Genomic DNA, 12,005 nt, shown 5'->3' with positions numbered 1-12,005 from the left:
TTTACGGTTTTTTTTTATTTTATATAGGTTGATAGGTACATATATTGTCATATATACCTGATATAGTTTATTTCAGATTTGTTTTGGAGTTTGTTAGTCTGGTTGGACTAAAATGTGCTTTAGTCTTCAGGAAAGGGACGTTTGTAACAAACTCCATTTATTTATTTATATATATCTATTTCACTTAGGACTATATTTTATGTTAGGGCTTATTTTCGTTAACACCGGACTATATAGTCAAGCAGACCTTTCATGTGTATCACGTGATTAGGCACCTATTGAAATTTCACAGCTGAGTTTGAAATCAGTTGACACATGGCCATTGAATAAAGCACACGCTTGTGCGGAGTCTAGAGTTGGTAAAAGTAGCAGTTGGGTATTATAATTGTCAGTTTAGGACATGGATATCCCAAGGCTTATTATTACAACACTCGGGTAAGACATTTTTACTTATTTATATCGTTCATTGAGGTCTATTTTGCCGTCGAGATGATATTTCTTACTCGCGGTCCAAAATGTCGGAAAATTGCTGTATCATGCAAATGTATAGATAAAGTAAGTAATTTTTGGGTTCAATATTTATTTTGCAGGGGTTTTTAGGCCCGGTTTTGGTGTGCGTACAGCACGTAGTAAATACCGTCGACTGGTCGGTGATATATGGTGTCGGAGATACAAAGGGTGTTACTAGTAATATGGTTACAACTCGATGTTTGCTGATATCAATTACAACGCCTGGAGTCGGTGAAAATATCCGTTATAAATATACAATGAAGTCCGTTTAAATATATGTTAAACGAATTGAGCAGTCCGTGCAGTATTATGCAGTTTCAAGTCGTCATTGCTCATTGAAGTTATCATTGCAGTAAAAGTATAAAATCTAGTGTTCTTTTCATCAATTTAGAATCAACCAAAAATGTGTGAAAACAGTTATTTTCTGTCCGTTTTATATTAAAAGAAATCCAAGGGGAACAACCCAAAGTTATTCTACAGTACGTGCAACGTTCAACCTTTACCGGGAAGTGTGCAGAGTGGATGGAGGTGTGCGGACTGTAATTGTTTAATTTCATTTTGTTTATTTCACAACATTATATTTAGTTCTGTTTTGTGTGTGTTTATTTAGTTACATTTGCATGTATTCATTTCATTATTTCATTTATGTTGAATCTACTTTACTGTTGTTTTGTTTATTAAATTTATATTTAAATTTAGTTTTGTATAACATTGGCCACTTGACAATCCAAAGAACTTAATTCTTTACACTGATTATAAGTAAAATTAACATTATTATCTTCAACATTATCTAAATTCGAAATATTTTTTTCCCATTGTTTAAGGCCAATTTCTGCCTGGGAAGCAAAATTTACAATAACATGCAAATTACATTTAAAACCATTTAATTTAGCAACTTTTTTTCTAACTTCCTCCGGTGTATCCCCATCTTCCGGTATACACTCAAAACGCATTTTTTCTAAACAATTTTTCAAACAGGTATTTACAATATGATGATCTGTCATTAAATTTTTTACTGACAAAAGTAGTTTTGCCTTCTTTACAGCTATATCCTCATCAGTTTCTAATAAACTACCCATATCACTTAAAATTTGGTCAATCATTTTTAAAAAGCTTTCGGTATTGCCACTCACAAGTTCCGAAATACCTAAAGAGAGTTGCCCGGAATCGGTACCAACTTGAAGCCCCCCAAATTCCCTACCCATACGCTTTGTCCCATCTGTATGTAACGTATTAAAATTACTATTTAACATAGCTTCTGCAGCTTGAATTTGAGCTAATGCCTTAGCTTCAACCATCATATATTCTGCAAAGGTTTTTTTAGGAAGCCTTTCTACTTTTAAACCTCCAAGTTTTTCTAAAACTGTTTTTATGACATTTTCTATGTTTTTCACGCCTACATTCATAGATAACAATGTAGCATACACCTCCCGTACATCATCTGTGTATTTACCTTCATGAAATGTAGTGACCATTTTTGATTGTGAAAGTTCTTCCAACTCATCTTTGAAAATAAAATTTTCATTTTCTAAATATGAAACTTTCTCTCTAAGTGAAGAAACCTCAATGTTTTCCTTGTTGCATGTTTTTTGTGTTAAATTTTGAGTGACTTTAGCTTTTTTCAAATTTCTATACTTGTCGCAGTAATATTTCAATAGTGATGATGTTTGTTTATGAATTTGTTTGCTTATTTCTGACTTCTGTTTTATTAATTTTTTTTCTGTAATGTGTTTGCTATTTTCTGACTGAAGAAACTGTATTTTCTTTTGCCTCCGCTTTAGCTTTTTATTTACATTTCTTGTAGAAAAGTTGGACAGTTTTATACAGCATGTAGCATATTTTTTATTCAGTTTCACATTGCTCTTCTTTAATTCATTTAATTTTAAATTTGCATTCATTCTTGCATGCCTAGCAATTTTCAATTTGTTTTCAAGATTTTGTACATTCTTTTTCAACATACATTTCTCTCCATCTACAGTGTTTAAACAAGGACGCCTTTGTTGAAGGCCTTCACCTTCATTTTTCCCTGTAGCATTATATTTGGTTTTGGGGGGTACATATATACTATCCAAGTACATGTCTTGATCTATTTTACTGTTTTTAGATAGAGCTAGCTGCCTTTCATAAAAACTTTCCATTTGTCTCCTCAAAAAACCGACATCAGGACAATAATCGAGACCCAACATTAATTTTATCCAAACAGAAAAATCTTTAAAAGTGAAATTGTGTCGGAGTCTGAGTTTTTGTAACTCTACAATTAAACCAATTGGTAAATTCAAAATACCTTCCAACTTAGAGGGGTTCTTTAACCATTGTAATGAAATACCATATTTCATACAATAGGGCCCTACTTCACTAAAATTTTCATTTCCAAAAACTACATCATAACCTAAAGTAACATCAATGCGTTTTAAAATCAGAGCCATTCTGTTTCTAATTTTTCTTACAAAAGATGACACAGAAGTAATTAAAATATCAAAGTTCTTAAAAGCTATTGGTAAGTTCTCTTTAATTGACATTTCTTCTTCTTCTTCAACAACTTTAATGACTGCATCCCAGAAATAAAATTCTTTCCAAATTGGGCTCTTTAATTTCTCTAACGACCAACCATCTGAAATAATAATCGTACCCAAAAAAAACCAAGTATATTAAAAACTTTGCCAGTTAATCTGTTGCTGTCTCATGAACATATACCCCACATATGTGCCCATTTGTTGAACATTCTACTGTTTAAAATACCTCACCTATTATTTCATCAGGTACGTGTTACAAATATACCATGGTCTAAATTGTCATCGTCCAGCGATGGTGAAAATAATATGACATCATGATCATTGGTTGGTGGTGGTAAGAGATAAGTATGGTTTATATTTCTACGATGGTATGGCATTATCATATATTGACTTGTTAAGCAATGAGTTCACTCATATAGTTTTATCATCCAGCAATGCAACATCTATTAAAGGCTACATCATCCAAATTTGCTGACATTCTAGATGTTCGAACAATTCTAAATATCCATTAAGCTGAAAAACACAAAGAAGGGACCACAAAGAAAAGGTTCTAATGCCATGGAACATGATTCATACATGTATTAAAATGATGCAGTATTATTTTTTTTTAATTTTATGTAAAAATTAACATAAAAACACCCTGTGCAAGTGTGGATTGGATATCCGTTGCTAAATTTGAAACATATTTATGTAAGGAATTTCCTCTACCTAAAGATAGGTATATTAAAGTAACATGTGCATGATCTAGGTTTAAATTTTAGAAATTATCTTATAATCAGTGTGACAGTGACAAGCTTCCGATAAACTATAAAAATAATTAGTATCTTTGCTAAAAAATGAACCAGAACCCTTTGTTTATTGACCTGACACTTAAGTCTCATTGAAACTTCCCTATTTCGGTTCCTTTTTCACGATAAACTTACATTTATATCTATGCCCCACCCCCTATTGCCCCAATTTATTTGCTTTATCGTTATTCAAATTCTTTTATTTTCCTTATTTCTAAAGCTTAAAAAAAGTTAAAAGCATAAAATATGAGAACTAACCGGTATAATTCTCGTCCTTCAACAAAGCGACCACTGTTTCTCGATTAACGTTGAACTCCGACAGCCGTTTCCAACATTCCTGTTCACTGGACATTTTCACGTAGGCACTGTTATTACTCGACGCTGAAAAGAAATATGTTCCCGGTTAAATTTTAAGGAGAGATTTAGATCGCTTTAAAGATAAAATATTGAAGATTAAAAATATCTCGGTCAAAAAAGTAAAATTCTTACTTAATCTGGTAAATTTTCGACTTGAACTTTTGTTATTGAAATTGCAAGGTCATAGAAACCGGAAGGTGACATTTGACTGGTACCAAAAGGAAAAAGAAACCCTGCTCTTTAATTGGATAACAAAATTAGATCGATATGACGTCAGGAACATATTTCTATTCCAGTTTGAAGAGGGCTATCCCTGCTCGAAATGCGTGCCGCGGATGACATTCTTTTGAAAAAACATCGCGAATTCGCCTGAAAATGAAAATTTATTACTACAAGTAATCAAAATATTTTATTATAATAGAAAACACAACCTTTCATCCTTCATTTTAACAATATAATGACACTAAGGATATACGGGAACAACAAGAAAATGATATTTCAATTTCTTTGAATATTAGTAAAATTGTCAACTGGAAAACAAAATGGCGGACAAAATAAACTATTCTGGTCTCTCTATTACAGGACTTTATAGCTAAAACAGGGGTGTGTTTTTTCACATGTCGCGCCATATCTCAAAAAATATGTCGTATTATTGCTTAAAACTTTACACACTTCTTATTTGTATTAATCGTAAGATCTGTATACTTTTTGGTGATGATTCAAAATTTTATTTTAGAGTTATTGAGTTTTTTGTAAAAAAGGGGGGTTTTCACATGTCGCGCCGTATCTCAGAACTATTTATGATTATTGCATAAAACTTCACACACAAGACAACGGGTGTATCATGCGCTCGTGACACAGCTGTTTATTAGCTTTTCTCATCACAAGGCGTCTGTCGTCGTTGTCCGTCCATGTTAACTTTTACAAAAATCTTCTCTTCTGAAACTACGGAGTCAAATTGAACCAAACTTGGCCACAAACATCATTAGGATATTTAGTTAGAAATATGTGTCCGATGACTTCTCCTGCTAACTAACATGCCAACATGGCTAAAAATAGAACATAGGGGTAAAATGCAGTTTTTGGCTGATACATGTGTAGGACTCGGAGGTGCGATGGGGACGCTGAAGTGCGATGGTCCTTTCAATGAAGTGAGATGATTTTGCATGACGTTTGATATTATGACGTTTTCAAATACAACGTTATGAAACAAATTGATTCACAGGCAGGAGAATAAGATTTGTAGATGAAGGTTTTGTACGTACGAAGGAAAGGAAACAGAATGAAACGAACAATTTAAGTCCCAAACAGTTTTGAGCATGTCTTGGTCTTATATAAAATTTGACTTCTCCTCAAGTAAACATCACATGATTGTGTGTGGACAACTTTTAAAATAATAAATTAATTATTAGCAATGTTTTCGTTATATCAAGTAGCGATAATTTTGTTTTATTCTCGAGATGAATCCGGCATGCTTTGTAAGAAAACGGGCAATCTTGGTTATTTTATTTTGTTTAAAGTATTAATATTCTGCTATGGGTTAGGCCTAAAGAAACCCAAATGGTGCCAACTTGTTGTAATTCTCAGTTTCTGCTGCTTAGCGAAAAATCAGCTAATTCTCAAGCTATTGACAGAACAAGCGTCATGTCTCACTATATGTCAAGCATAAATGTAATCGGTAGTTTTCATTTCTTAAAAACTGTTATGATTTATTAAATAAATAGATGCATGAGTGTTGTGAGAAATTTCATAGCTACTGACATGACAAGAACAAGTTACTAGTATATTTGATAAAATTAAATGTATCCTGCTTAGTTAGTACTACAAAGAGCGCCGTGCTATACCCGTTTTATTTTTTATCGCACTTAAAACGCTCATTATAAAAACCAAGTCCCCCAACTCGAATCCATTATACTTAATCTGAGCCATCCAGTCTATTTTCTGCCTCATACTGTTGTATACTAAGCAAAACATTAGCAAATTAAAAATTAAAGTCTTTAGTTTGACCTGACCATAAAACCCGGTCTTCCAAATGCGAGGCTAGCACACTAACCACTACACCGCCACATTTAAAAATGGGATTTCAACTTCAGACCATTGCATTTAGCTAGTATACACAACGTCACAGTTAGATCATCGCACTTCAGCGTACCCACCAACGCACTTCTGGGTATCTAACAACAAGTTAGTGTCACAATGGACCATTGCACTTCAGCGTGTTAACCAACGCACATCAGCGTGGACCATCGCACTTCGGCGTGACCATCGCAGTTCGGAGTACCATGTATCTCTGAGACTAAAGCATTCAGAGCTAATCTGACGTGGAGTTAAAACGTTCACCAGGTTAAGTTCTATCTGCTATGAAATTTTTAGTCGAATCAGACAACCTGTTGTTGGGTTGCTGCCCCCTGAATTGGTAATTTTAGGGAAATTTTGCAGTTTTTGGCAATTATCTTGAATATTATTAGAGATGGAGATAAACTGTAAACAGAAATTATGTTCAGCAAAGTAAGATCTACAAATAAGTCGACAGGACCAAAATTGTCAATTGACCTTTTAGGGAGTTATTGCCCTTTATAATCAATTTTATTAACCATTTTTTGTAAATTTTTGTAATCTTTTACTAAAATCTTCTCTAAAACTGCTGGGCCAAATTTAACCAAACTTGGCCACAATCATTATTGGGGTATCTAATACTATTTATTATGATTTAAACGTTATTTTACATGATTTCCAAAACCACAGTGGATACTGGTGAGTGACTGAGGCTCTTGGAAGCCTCAATTTTTTCAGGGAAAGTTTGTTGGTCTAGTTTTAAAAGATCAAACTAAGCCAATTTTGCCGGATCAAATATTAAAGGCTATTTTGGCAGATATTATAACTTCATTTCATTAAACATCATTTCTTTTAGCATTTTCAATGAAAGTACAAGTACTTTGAGAAGTAGGAGAAGCTAAGCAACAGAACAGAATTCATTTGGGTCATTGATGTCTAGATTATATAGTGGATTCATAGATTGTCATATTGATTTATGTGCATATGAGCACAGAGGAGCAGTAGTCAATGAATAATTTTGTGATGAGAGGTATGTTATTAAAATGATGACTTTATTTGAATATTTTTTTTTCTTGTCAGACTCGGTACATCATGTACATGTAGTTTTCAAGATTTTTGTAAAGTTTGAGGTCATAGAGTTCAAAGTTTTGATTCTTGTTGTGGGCAAGTCGAAAATTATTATTATTATCCATGTTAGAAGTGACAAATTATTTTTTTTACAAAACTGTAAACAATTTGTTGATATTCGTGATGAGGTCAGTTTAAGGAAACCAAGAAATAACTTATGGTAAAGTCATTTATATTGTGCAGTTGTAGTAATAATACTCCTTAGTACTTAACTTAAATGTTGACAAGTTTCTGAATTCGGATTGTAAATAAATATTTGACACATTACAGTTTTCTGAATAAATGTAGTCAAAGAACTTGAAATTGGTTACACAGCTACTTTTGCATAGGTACTATTTCTGTACCAAAATTATGTAGTACTAGAAATCTACTTTTAATATTTAGTACCATTTTGTTACTTTAAAATTATCATGATATTAAGTTCCTGTATTTTACAGTACCTGATTTGTACTTGAAATTTAAGTACTACAGTTTTTTTATTCATGTTATTACACCGTTACATTTTCAGCATTTTGATAGTTTGTCTATTTCAAATCTCTTTAAGTTATGATTTTCAAACATGGAATATTATGATCACTGTGGGTATTATTTCTGTACCAAAATTTTTAGTACAAAACAAGTACTGTAAAATACTGGTACAGTACCAAAATATTACATTAATTTTTAAGTAAAGAAGTAGTGTCCGGTACTACAGATTTTTAGTACAGATATAGAGTAAAAAGGATTAGAATGTACGAAAAATACTCTGGTTACCAACCAATCAAAATCCGGCATTACTATATAAGGTTGAATTTATAAGGAAAATTGCATTGCAAGCAATCCCAAACAGGCCTACATTTCTTGTAGATGAATTCCCATACAGAAAAAATGATAGGATGGCCAACTGCATTGCTCAACTGGCCGCCAGTTGAGCAAACAGTTGAGGACCAGTTGAGGGCTAGCTGGCTGTCAGTTGAGCAAATAGTTGAGGGCCAGTTGAGGGCTACATGGATTTTTGCCATGCAAATTAGGTAGCCCTCAACTATCAATGCTCAACTTTATGCAAATTAGTTGAGCAAGGTTGAGCAAAATATCATAGTTGAGGGCTAGGTGTCCAACAGTTGAGCAATTAGAGTTGAGGGCTACCTGGCCAACAGTTGAGCACCAGGTCATTAAAAGTTGAGGGCTAGGTGGCCAATAGTTGAGGGCCAGGTCATTAAAAGTTGAGGGCTAGGTGACCAATAGTTGAGGGCCAGGTCTTTAAAATTTGAGCATTAGCTGGTCATTGCAAACTGATGACTACAAATTGTAGAAAAAATGAATTTAAATTGTGTATTTTATATAGCCAAAATACTGCTGAAAGATCTAAATTCACAACAGACTACATGACAGCTTTAAACTTGCTTTTTAAATGTCATATAGTAAATAAAATCTCTATTACCCTATTAACTGTATTAAGTGTATCTGCTCATTAAACCCTAAAACAATTTTCTTTTCTTAAAAATTTCTACCCCACCCCCTTGATAAACCAAAATGGCAACAGTCAGTACAAAATGGGTATTCAAAGTGCACATTGCAAAAATACTCAAAACAGAAAGTGTTGTTCAACCATAAAAAAAGATATAATTATCTGTCATTTGTGGATAGATGTCTTATTGGCAGTCATACCCCAGATCTCATTATTAATTCATTATATTAGAAGATTCTTATTTTATTAGTAATACTTTCTAAAATAAATTGTCTTAATAATAAAAAAAATATGTCTCCTGTCTTACACATTTTGATAATAGTCTAATTTTTTTCTTCACTCTAAAAAGTTAAGAAGACACTTTAAATATCACTATTTTGAACTAAAAGAGCATTATGCACTTATTCAAAATAGTGGAAATTATAATCCAATGTACTTACCAAAAGATGTTATCCATAAATATGTGAAAACAGCAATCTTCCTAAATCCAAGAGTCATGTCATCAGAAGAATACATCTGCACTAATCAATGTCAATACAGTTATTTGTAACTTTTTGATCTACATCCATTGTAAAATCCATATTTTGTTCATGATAGCTAGAAGACATCTTTGCTTGCCATGTGTATGCTCATGCTAGTTCAAATTTTAAATTTGTTTGAGGTTGTTTAGGGTATTGTGACAGTGTGATCCCTATGAAATGTGCCCCTAATAATAACTGTTAATTACCTAATTTAAATCTTGAATATTTGATATATATTATGATAAAAAAATATTGTTTGTTTTTTATCTTTATCTTTATGTTACGAGTTAAAATAATTACAGAAAAATGTATAAAAACATGTGCTTCCCTTAATTTGGCCTCAAACTCTGTGTACAATTATAATGATACATCCTGTCTTCTTGCACTACACAAAGATAAATGGAAAACAGATAGAACATAACATTTATATCACCGGCTCATATTTCTAATTGCTCAACTTTTGCTCAACTACATGAAAACCAAAGATCAATTGCTCAACTTTTCCTCAACTATAAAAAAAATTAGTAAGGGTTCCGCGGAACTCAGTGTCTCGCCTACTTTTAGATAGTTTTTGAATCTAATAAATGTTTTAAAAACTTAAACTGCAGACTGTATGTAATGTTAACTGCAAGAAAAACTAAGTCCATTTATAAGTAAAATACGGAAAAAATGGAACAAAATCTTAACAAAATTTCCTTCTAGATACTAGGTTTTCATCATAAACAAGCTTCTATCCTAGTTTGGTACAAATCCAGGATAGTTTAAGAAAGTTGTTAAAATTTTAAAGAAAAACTAAGTCCATTTATAAGTAAAATATGGAAAAATGGATTTTTTTTTACAAAATTTACTTTTGGATACTATGATCATAAACAAGCTTCTTTCCAAGTTTGGTAGAAATCCAGGATAGTTTAAGAAAGTTATAGAAAGTTATTAAAATTTCAAAAACTTTAACCACAGAGTGAATATTTGTGGACGCCGCCGCCGCCGCCGTAATGTAGGATCGCTATATCTCACTTTTTCAACAAAAATCAAAGTCTGAATGCTCAACTTTTTCTCAACTACAAAAAAATCAAAGTCTGAATGCTCAACTTTTGCTCAACTACGAAAAAATCAAAGTCTGAATGCTCAACTTTTGCTCAACTACAAAAAAATCAAAGTCTGAATGCTCAACTTTTGCTCAACTACATGAAAACCAAAGATCAATTGCTCAACTTTTCCTCAACTTAATGGCCAGCTTCAGTTGAGGGCCAGTTGAGCGACATCTATCCAACATACAGTGCTTGGCCAGGTTTGAGTTGAGCTAAATTGCTCAACACCTAGCCCTCAACTATTTTACTTAAAACAGCTAGCCCTCAACTTTCCGCCACATGGCCCTCAACTGGCCCTCAACTTTTTTTTCTGTGGGGGTTATGAAAAAGTTTAAAAGAACAAACAATTTTTTTATACAACCACAATATGGGGTCGTATACTGCTATGACACATTGTTGTCCTTTAAAGACATTTGGTTTCTGGATTAAAAACTTTAGTTTAAGTGTATGGATCTCTTTAATCTAAAGGTTCAATACCCAGTGGCGGATCCAGAAATTTCCCCCCTATAATGTGTCAAATATTTGATTACAATCCAAATTCAGACCTATATCAAACTTGAATATTGTGTTCATTTTTACCCCAACTGTTCAGGATTCGTTTCCAGCTGTGCTTGGGAAACCGTTTATTGAAGTTTATTTTGCTTTTTGACAGACATTGCCAACATACATTGAAAGGTTGTTCTTTTATTAAAATCTGCACATATAATTTATATTAATTTTTTATAAGCTTAACTGTTGATCTTTTTTCTGTTGTTTGCTTACATTTTGTTTCAATTCACTCAAAAGTAAAAGTATATAGTAAAGGTATAAATTAGTAAGCATCAGTTCATACTACATGTAGTTTTTGTCTGGACTTCTTGATTAAATTATTTATAAATACAATTTTAGCTTGTTACCAAATGAAAGGAAAGTACAGTATTGACAATGATTGATATCACTGGTGAACATGTACGTTAGTAGGTGTGAATGTCATACAAAAAAGAACTGACATCAAAGTAAGTTCATCTGTAGAATTGCAGTTAATTTAAATAATTTGATGTTATCTACCTAAAACTGTTTCAAGTATAATTGTACATGTACACTGTTGCTTATTTTTCTCACTTTCCCATGTAATGTATGCATCAATGCATCCTTACTTTGCCCCTTCTACTGCTCCATACACACACACTTGAGATGTCAGAAGTTCAAGCTATCAGCATTTACATTTCAAACTTACACAGCTATAATAGTACAAGTAATCTTGATGTACAGTTCTAAAGATGCATATCGAATGTACATCTGTAAAGCTGTATATAAACTGTACAGCTGTAAAGCTGTATATCAACTTAACAGCTGTATAGTTGATATACAGCTTTACAGATGTACAGTTTATATACAGCTTTACAGATGTACAGTTTATATACAGCTTTATAGCTGTACAGTTAATATACAGCTTTACAGATGTGATATATACATCAATCTTATTCTACAAGAAGAGAAAAGGGGGGAGGGGGGAATCAGAATCAAAGGCATGTATAATAGATGTGCCATTTGACTTTGGTACACTCAAAATGATTGCTACTACCGTGACAATGTTCAGTACAGGGTGACATCCTCCT

General features: G+C 32.7%; 1 long non-coding RNA gene across 1 annotated transcript in view; it reads left to right on the top strand.

The window, feature by feature from the left end:
- LOC127731711 (uncharacterized) overlaps positions 1–11,352 on the top strand; it is a 28,685-nt gene extending 17,333 nt beyond the window's left edge. The window contains exons 3-4 of the long non-coding RNA XR_007995705.1: positions 7,080–7,253; positions 11,296–11,352. This is a non-coding gene — a long non-coding RNA (uncharacterized LOC127731711). The remainder of the gene's footprint in view (positions 1–7,079; positions 7,254–11,295) is intronic.
- The last annotated feature ends 653 nt before the right edge of the window (positions 11,353–12,005 follow it).

Source organism: Mytilus californianus, unplaced genomic scaffold, assembly GCF_021869535.1.
Source record: "Mytilus californianus isolate M0D057914Y unplaced genomic scaffold, xbMytCali1.0.p SCAF_20, whole genome shotgun sequence".
NCBI lineage: Eukaryota > Metazoa > Mollusca > Bivalvia > Mytilida > Mytilidae > Mytilus > Mytilus californianus.
The sequence above is the reverse complement of the archived record's forward strand: the minus strand, read 5'-3'. Positions and strand labels throughout refer to the sequence as shown.